We start from the raw sequence: 9646 nt of genomic DNA, 5'->3' as shown, positions 1-9646 counted from the left end.
CATGTGAGGGAGAAGAAAAAGATAAGCCAGGAGAGGCGGGCAGAGGTTAAGCTATGGAGGACCTTGCAGGGCTCTTGCTGACTTGGAGCTGCTTTGCAGAACATCCAAATGGCATGCCCAAAAGCACCGGACTCCATCCTGTGGGTTATGGGTTTCTCTGACTAATTTAGGCTTGGAAGCAACGTGCTAAGATTAACAATTTATGCACCTGGGAAGACATTATGTTAAGTGACATAAGCCAGACACAGAAGGGAAAAACCTGCGTGATTTTCCTTATATGTGGAATCAAACAAAAAGTCAAATACATCGAGGCAGAGTAAACCAATGGTTACCAGGGCGAAGAGGTGGGGAAAATGGGGAGATATTGGGTACAAAGTTGCAGTTATGTAGGATAAATAAATCTAGAGATTTAATGTACAGAAGGATGACCATATTGAATAATACTGTATTGAGTATTGGAAATATGCTAGGACAGTAGATTTCAGGTGCTCTCGTTTGAGGAGAAGATCTATTCATTAGTTTGACTGTAATCACCATTTCACTATATTTGTATATCGAATAATCATATTGTATGTCTTAAATATATACAATTCTTGTTTTAAAAATGAAAGAAATAGGAAGACTGCTCTGCAGCAGTGTGATGAATTGATTGGAAGGACCAAAGGCTGAAGTCAGGGGTGCTCCTTCTTCTACTACTTCAGTTAGGAAGGAGAAATGAAGAGGGTCCATTTTAAGACAGTGTCAGCGAGAATATGGGGACAAAGGGATAGTCGAAAAGATTGAAGAGGTATAATAGGCAGGATTTCATGACAGATTGGAGAGAAGAGTTTCGAATATGGGGTTTACTAGCATACAAGAGATGTTCGAGGCATTTGAAGGGAAGCACTACCAAGGAGTGTAGTGAAAAAAAAAAAAAAGAGTCTAGTTTGAAACCTCAGATATCCCCCAAATCCTGGGATTCCTGTGACTTGATGGGTTTTCTGAGGAAGATGGGATGAAGAAAGACCTGAAGATAGAGAAAGGACACTGGATGAGTATCACCACCTATGGGAACAGAAAGAAGACAGGAATTAGCAGAAGAAGAGAGAAGGGGAAGGAGGGTGTCATGTCGAAAGCTCAGCGAGTGGCTCAGGAGAGCAAGTGTGGTCAGCAGCACTCTCAAAGGGAAGAGGAGCACCTTTTGGAAGTTAGGAGGTCCCAGGTGGCCTCAAGCAAAGCTGTTTCAGTAGAATGGTGAGGGAAGAAGTCAAATAACTGCACGTGGGACTCAGGAGATTTTGAGGAAGTGGATTTGGTTAACTGATCGAGATGACACCAGTTCCTGGATGCGGGGCCTCCAGCCTACCTCGTCATGTGAATTATAACAGAATCTCACATTTTAAATTTAGTTCCAATAGTCTGTGAGAAATAGGCAAAATCTGAAATAGAACCAATTATGAGTACTCCAGTAGAAGATGAGCATAATGGTGTTTCCCGAAGTAGGTGTCTTCTGCAGTATTAAGCATATATGCCAAAACACTTTTATGGGAAATAATCATAGAAAATAAGAATAAACTTCTTTGAGGAACTGAATAGAGTTTAACTCAGACTTTGCATCAGCAGCCTTATTTTTTGGACTATTGATGGTCCACTGTTCCTAGTTTCTTTTAATACTACATTTTAGCTTCTCATCGCCTTTCCAACAGAGACTTTCCTAGACTGAAAAAAAAAAAAAAACCCTTCTGTGCTCTTTATCACTTTGGTTTATTTCCTGACTTGTTGGAAAGCCTGTTCCTTCTGTGTGAAGCAGCAGATGGCAGAGTCCCAGACTGGAGAGAGGCAGGTGGGATGGGTGGCCATGTGGTGTCAAGGCTATGGCCCCGTGTTGTAGCTGGGGGGGACCTGGCAGCCATGCAGGCTCTGCCAGCCCAAACACCTGAAGAAACTCTCTCTGTCCACCGTTAGGTCCAAGGGGTGTCTGTTCTGATATCTACTGTCATGTAGAAAATCTTTTTTTCCCCCACTTTTCTTTCCTTCTTCCAACCTTATATTCTGAGATCTGCAGTGATAAGAATTCGCTGATGATATTGATGATAAAAAATTATGTACGTGGACCATTTTGTAATTTAAAGTAGTCTCTAACATACCTGATCTCATTTGATCTTCAAACAAAAAATAACCTGCGAAGAAATCACTTCATGTTGCATAATGAGTGGAAAATACATCTTTTTTTTTTTAAGCTATTGGTTTTTATCAAGACGACTCAGTTAAGAAATATCTGACCAAAAGTGTATCGTCTGATTCCAGTGATGGTGATTAGGAAAGATACAGAACAAATTTTTATACTGCAAACTCTTGAGAAATTATTTTGGAGAAATCAAGGCTTTGTGGCAAAAGGTAAACACAATCGACTGCTTTTAAGACATTTTTATACTGTAAAAATATTTAAGAATTTAGACAAGTATAGGAAAAAAAGCAAATATTTCAAAACTTAATTTTTCTCACTCCGGTTTTTGGTTTAGAATTTAATTTTTTAGTGGTGGTAACAAGTTTAGATATTCACTCTTTCTCAGTCCTTATAATCAGGACTAAATTTTCATACCTAAAATAAATCAGGATATATGTCTGGCAAGTTCAGACATTTACAGGAGTTGTGGAGCAGCTATTGGAAAGCACATTTAGAACATAATTTAAGTGGAGTGTATGTTTGGGGAACCCAGTTTTTCTCCTTGGACAAAATGAGCATAATGGGAACTGGGGTCTTGCTGATGTTATTAGTTAAAAGGCGTTCCACTTAAGGGGTAGAATGGCTTAAAAATGGTGCTAAATTAGAAAAAGTAGAATTAATGCATTATGGCCATTAACAAGCAGAAAACCAGCTGAACCAAAAGGTAAGAGGCATTGGTGGATGGCATTTTTGTTCCATCATCAAAATATCATATATCTTTTTAAAAAATCATCATATCATTAGCTTGTTATTGTGATAAGCCTAACCTCTACCCAACTGCAATCGGTCTGTGTTAAATAGATGTATTATTTCTTGTTTCTTTGTTTTCTTCTTTTTTGGAATTCCAAGTGTGGTCACAATTCGCTAATAGTTTAAGAATACCAAATTCAAATCCAATGTTTACTGCTTTTCTGGTATAGATATCTTTGTCGTTTTTTCCTATCGATTACAAAAATATAAATGAGTTGTTTTAGACACAAATTACAAACATACATAATATTCCTGGAATGTGTTTCAGTCTCTAGTTTATGTGCTCTTATAATTAACTAGATATCTTCAAAAGAAAGAATTCTAGTTCAGGGCTCAAATTAAGAGCAAGTTACTATAAACAGAGTGCTTGATTCATAAAAATAAACAGCACATATGGGCTTCTGATGCAGATGTTATACCCTAGAGTGTGCCCTGATTTCCTTCTAGCTAAATAAGAATAGCAAAATCACATAGATGTGTAGAAATATATGAGTGTCGGTTACATTAGAATGCACTCCATATATAAATCAGACAAGAGCATTTGTAAGTAGACTTCTCTAACCTCTGAAGCTACAAAATGTTGGTCCTATTACATTCGGCTTTATAGAGAGCAGCCTCCCCCAAACCTGCTGGTTCCCTTTCTCTCCCACCACTCGGTCCGCGGGTTGTTCCGTGTTTGTATAGAGCACCCACATGTATAAGCCCTTTCTGGTAGGAAAGATAAAGAAGGAACATTTTATTGAATACCTAATATGTGCTGCTTTCATTTTGCCTACATTCAACTACTATTTTTAAGAGATTCCCTGAAGCCCCAAGATTGGCACCGTTTCTAAGATAGACAGCTTTGCTCTGTCCAGATTTCAGTGACTAATTTGCAAAGTTAATTTAACCCGTACTACAGCCCTTCCTTCTACAAACCCTCATTGAACGCCCACTCTGTGCCGGATGAGTGAGTATCATTACCTTTATTGTTCCAGAGGAGCGGACCCCAAGAGGCCGGTTGGTGCGCTTGGCAGCATGGTGAAGATTTAAATCCAGGCCTGTCTGACCACCAAGCCTAATCTCTTTGCTGAGCACAAATGATGGGATGACCGCATACGCCCATCAAGCTGCCCCTGCCTGCACCACCGCTGTCCTCTCCTCCTCCCACACTCCACCACAAACTAGGGGGTAAAAGGAGATCATGCGGAGTAAAGTGATGCAGGAGTTCTCATCACTGACACTGTTTCTAACCTGTGATTGGCCTCATAGGTCTAATTCTCCACAGAAGTATTCACATTTTAAAAAAGGAACTCTGTTAGCTATAAATGTGCGGGGGGATACCTTTGGCCTTTAAAAGATGGTTTTGTCTGAAAAAGGTTGTTTGACCATTAGGGCCACACAGGATGGAAATGGACTCCCTGGCTGTGGCTGTACGGGTCTAGATTTGGTGGGCATCCCGAGGACATTATCAACAGTCAGGAGCCCAGAAATGTACATCTAGCACTGGTCCTGGTACACACACTATCAACATTTTTAGGTGGTTCAGTTTTGCTGATGAGTTGGTAGCTACAGCCTACTGAATTTATTAAACATTGGACATTGTCCTACTTTTGAAAATGCTTGAGATAATTTACAGGTTAAACTTGGTATGATGTTTCAGGATAAAATCAACTCTCTGCAGGAAGGAGAAGCCATCAGGGGTTTCAGGCATCACATCGATTCTGTTTTCTAGAAGCAAAGGCAAACAAAGACATTGGTTTATAGAAGTCTCACTTTCTGACAACTCACAATATACACATTTATTCACAGAGATAATTACTATATGAAAAATATCTTCTTTTTTACAATTAGATTTGAGCAAGAATTTATGCAGTCCTGGGTGTAGAGCACACTACAAAGATGCTGTTTAGAAAAAGTATCTTTAATCAGGTCATCTTCGATTTCTTTCCTCCCTGCAGATCTCCTTTCACTCCCTACTACAAGTGGGATTAGAAGATATATTCAACCTGCTTTATCACGGACACCTGGAGGGTTCACAACTTGACCCTCTATGAGGGCAGAAGGTCCAAAATGGTGAATGACTTGCAGTTATCAGCTGTCCCAAATGAACATCTGTCATTCCATTCCTGATGATAATGCATTCAAAAAGCAATCTCGAGTGTGGGTGCAAATGAGAGTTATAAATCCTGGATTGAGAAAAGTTTGGGTATCGTGAATGCTCTCTATTGCTCTGTTTTTCTCAAATTCTTTCACTTACTTTTTGAAATTTTGATATATACTCTTTCTCAGGCTCCTGGTTTAGACCCTGGTTAAAGAAAATAAGGATCACACCAGTGAGGCAACTTACTATCTTACAACTGTCCTCTTTGGACCTTTTATGTCTCTTGTTATAGAGCAGTTCTATAGGGCTCTTTCTTACTGCTCAGTGTGGAACTTGATATGCTATGAATCCTCTGGAGATTGAAAGGAGATCTTGGGGATTATTTATGATTATCTCTCACGGTTCTTTGGATGGACTGGGCTCGGTGTCTAGTGCAAGTACAACTGGACGGAGGCTGGGACTGAGTCACCTGAAGGCTCTGGATGTCTAAGATGGCATCTTCACTTACATGTCTGGCACCTCCAGGGCCAGAACAGGTAGGACTGGCTGGGCATGTCTCTCTCACCGCAGAGCCTCTCCATCTGGGTAGCCTGTGGTGATCTGAGTAGTCAGCTTTCTTACCTAGTGGCTGGCCTTCCTCAGAATGAGAATTCCAAGAGACCCAGATGAAGCTGCAAGTTCTTCTATGACCTGATTGCTGAGGCCACGTGGCATCACTTCTGCTGCATCCTACTGGCCAAAATGAGTCTCAGCAGCCAGTCCAGATTCAAGGGGAGGGGATGGACAGATTATACATGGCAGGAGGTGTGGGTCACTGGGTAACCAACTTTAATGACTAAAACCATAGCAGGACAAGGATTTATTTTTTTTTTAAAGAATTTCTGACTAACCTGTGTTCTTGGCCTTTAGTAAATGAGCCACAATGATCGTGAGGGGATCGCCAGCCTGAAAACAGTCATGGTGAACCCATCCTATAGGCACAAACCACTAATTGTCCCTGAAGTACCTGTAAAAAAAAAAGGCATAGAAGTCTGGTTCTGTGAAGACGAAAGGTTTGGCTCTTTCTCAGAATTTATTATTTAAAAACTGGCCAAGGCAATCATCTAGGGGCATGATCCCAGACATACTTTGAAGCCCGGACCTATAAACAAGGGAATTGGGCTTCTGAGGTCCTACACGTGCATAAATTCCTGTCCTCACGGACACTCGTACTTGGCATTACTTAATAAAGCCAAGTAGAATACAGAGGACTGAGGGCTATTTCTCTGCCCCATGTTCCCTTTGTGACATTCATTCCTATCTCAACGTGGAGGAGTTTATTTATGAAATCAGCTTGTTGGCGCCTTGGATCACCCTTCATGCTCTGAGTGTGTGGGGTGTCAGACAGCTGGCTCGTGTGTGGGGCAGGGGATAGTCAGCAAAGCCAAGGCCATGCAGTGCTGCCTGAGAGACTGTCCTCCCCACCCCCCAACATTCACTGAATCTCATCTCTTCATAAACCTCCTCCTCATTTCCCCTCCCTCTTTCCAATTTGAATTATAATAATAATTATGAGAAGAAAAACAAACATAACACAAAAATAACAGCAATGGAGAAAGAGGGAATGAAGCCACTCAGAGAGAATTCTGGATTATAGGAAATGTACTTAAAGAAAGGAGAACCCTATAGATGTACAGTTTCTGGATACCTTAACCCTGGCGAATTTCATGCCAGGAATGTAATTTCAAAATCAAAGAAACAGACACCCTAGGATGGTCACAGGAGAGTGGGTAGAATAAAGATCAACTTAATGAATGCATTGTGTATATAGTCTCTGAGGGTCATGATTTCAGGAGAGTGAAATAAGGGAAAGAGCAAGGAACAGAGTGTGGCAGAGAAGATAATAAAGGGAGAAGGGGGTAGGGAGCATCTGAGAAAAGCGGAGAGAAATCTAGGAAGAAAGAGACTGCTCTTGGGGAAGAAAATACAATCGCTACCAAACATGTTCCTCTCCATTTAAATGTTGAACATGAAACGATAGGTAAAGTTCACAATAGTAATTTTTCTGAGAGATAGAAGTAGCAGAAGTTGTCAGAAGAGAGGACTGTGGGATAAATATGCATAGTCGCAGTGATATAGGGAGAAGGTCAAGGGCAACTGATTGTCCTATGGTGGCTTAAAAGCAAAAATCTTATGGATCGGGCTCATTTCCCCACTTTTCTAGCCAACAGTTTCGCTAATAGGTTTGCAATAAATGCTCCTGCCTGAAGAAGAATTTTTCCCTGAAAGAGACACGTTTCTGCAAACTCCCTCTGAGTGAAGATGTAACCAAGGAAGTAAGGGGTAGTGATTCATCGCGTGGTTTCCAGTCGATCCTGGCTCTGCCCCTTAGCAGTTCTGTGACCCCAGCGAGTTACTCATCCTCTCTCAGCTTCGGGTTCCTTATCTGTAAGACGGGGGGTCGCCGCGGAACAGGCCTCGTAGGGCTGCGAGCAGGACTCGGTGGAATGTGTGTGCAGACTGAGCACGATAATCCAAGACCGCAGTGCTCACGGGCTGCTGTTATTATGACTCCCTTGCTGTGAGGAACAAGGCATTTCCGTGTTCTCGCTTCTGCAAGGGCTGAAGCCCTCCCCGAGAATGTACTCTCCCACCGTAGAATCAAAGCGTAGTTCTCTCTGCGGTACCCTGATGTTAACGAAGAACTTCTTCTTCTTCTTCTTCTTTTTTTTTTTTTTAAAGATTTTATTTATTTATTTGACAGAGAAAGAGACAGCGAGAGAGGGAACACAAGCAGGGGCAGTGGGAGAGGGAGAAGCAGGCTTCCCGCGGAGCAGAGAGCCTGATGTGGGACTCGATTCCAGGACCCTGGGATCATGACCTGAGCCGAAGACAGACGCCTAACGACTGAGCCACCCAGGTGCTCCTAACGAAGAACTTCTGAGAGGCCACGAATGAGAATGTTTTGGCTGAGAGTTGGTGTTTACTCAGATATACTTGTTAAGCCATATAAAACTTTTCCATTTTCCTGCCTCTCGATTAGCTCCAATTCTTGACTCCGCTGCTCCGATGGTCCAATGGGCCACAGAATTAAGCTGTACTTAAGTTACTTCTATGTGGAAATAAACTCATCTTCTTTCCTCTTACCCTTTCCGTACAATGGCACATTCCTACTAATTACACCATTCTCCGTGATCCTCCAGGGTCCTCCGGATAACAAGGAGAAGCAATGTTATAGGACATATACTTTTTTTATTATTATGTTAATCACCATGCATTATATCATTAGTTTTTTATGTAGTGTTCCATGATTCATTGTTTGGTATAACACTCAGAGTCTATAGTCTCTCATGGTTCATCTCCCCTTCCCATTTCCCCCCCTTTATTTTTCCCTTCCTACTATCTTCTTCTTCTTCTTCTTTTTTAACATACAATGTATTATTTGTTTCAGAGGTACAGGTCTGTGACTCATTAGTCTTACACAATTCACAGCGCTCTCCATAGCACATACCCTCCCCAATGTCTATCACCCAGCCACCCCATCCCTCCCACCCCCACCACTCCAGCAACCCTCAGTTTGTTTCCTGAAATTAAGAATTCCTCGTATCAGTGAGATCATATGATACATGTCTTTCTCTGAGTGACTTATATCGCTCAGCATAATACCATATACTTTTATGCTTTATTGGCCTCTGTTATCCATGGGCCTACCACTGAATCTGAGCAAGCAGTCCAGATCCAAACATGAAAACCCACTAATTGCCAATCGCACAGTCTGAATTCGATTAGAGTGCCAATTTCCTGCCCTTTCCTTTGTGCTCACAGAGAAAGGAACAGCTCTGAAGTCCCTAAGAGATGCTGCTTGATTTAAGCCCTGTGAAATTCTAACCAAAAGGTAATGGAAAGGAGAAACCAAGCTTATCAAATTTTCCTTAGGAGAGTCGGTCGGCCTTGCCTGTGATAATTGGCCAAGTTCAGGCCGGCACTCCGACAAGCGAAAGGAAGTTGCCAGAAAGAACTACCAATAAATAACCCAGTGCTTCGGAAAACAACTTTTATGCTCTCTGGTATTGATTTAGAGGAGGTCTAAGAAAAGTGTACGATTGCACAGGGCTGGTAAATGAATTGGGGTGACTTTTTGGGTAAGTCATAGTTACTGGGTAATTAGGAGAAGAATTTTGATGCCGCGAGGCTGTTAATTGGGGGAGGGACAATGTATGAAATGAAGATTGGTTTCTATTACAGCAGTGTCATAGAGAAAGAAGCCAATGAGAGAGAGAGAGCACTGGCTTCTCCTTCAGATACAGATAATTTTACCTATTTATTGGAGCATTTCATAAGAAACAAAGGAGAGAAAAAAAAGAACCTCACAGGTGTCCTTTTAATTTAATCAGTGCATTTGATATTGTGACTAAAACTGCTTAGGCTGCAGGGCCTTCTGCTAAAAGGGCACCACATAGAACCAGCCTCTGGAAAGGTTTCAGGAATGAAAGTGTTTATGGCATAAATAGGGAGATGAATCTTAAATAGCTTACTCTGAAAATCTGATATGAAAAATAAGAAAAGCCATCAGAGCGTTGCAGGTGGGTTTCACGGGCATATCCCCGGCCACGTCCGCTCTGCCAGGT

This window comes from Callorhinus ursinus, unplaced genomic scaffold (genome assembly GCF_003265705.2).
Source record: "Callorhinus ursinus isolate GAN/ISIS: 27379988/994484 unplaced genomic scaffold, GSC_fseal_2.0 scaffold6, whole genome shotgun sequence".
In the NCBI taxonomy this organism is placed as follows: Eukaryota; Metazoa; Chordata; class Mammalia; order Carnivora; family Otariidae; genus Callorhinus; species Callorhinus ursinus.
The sequence above is the reverse complement of the archived record's forward strand: the minus strand, read 5'-3'. Positions refer to the sequence as shown.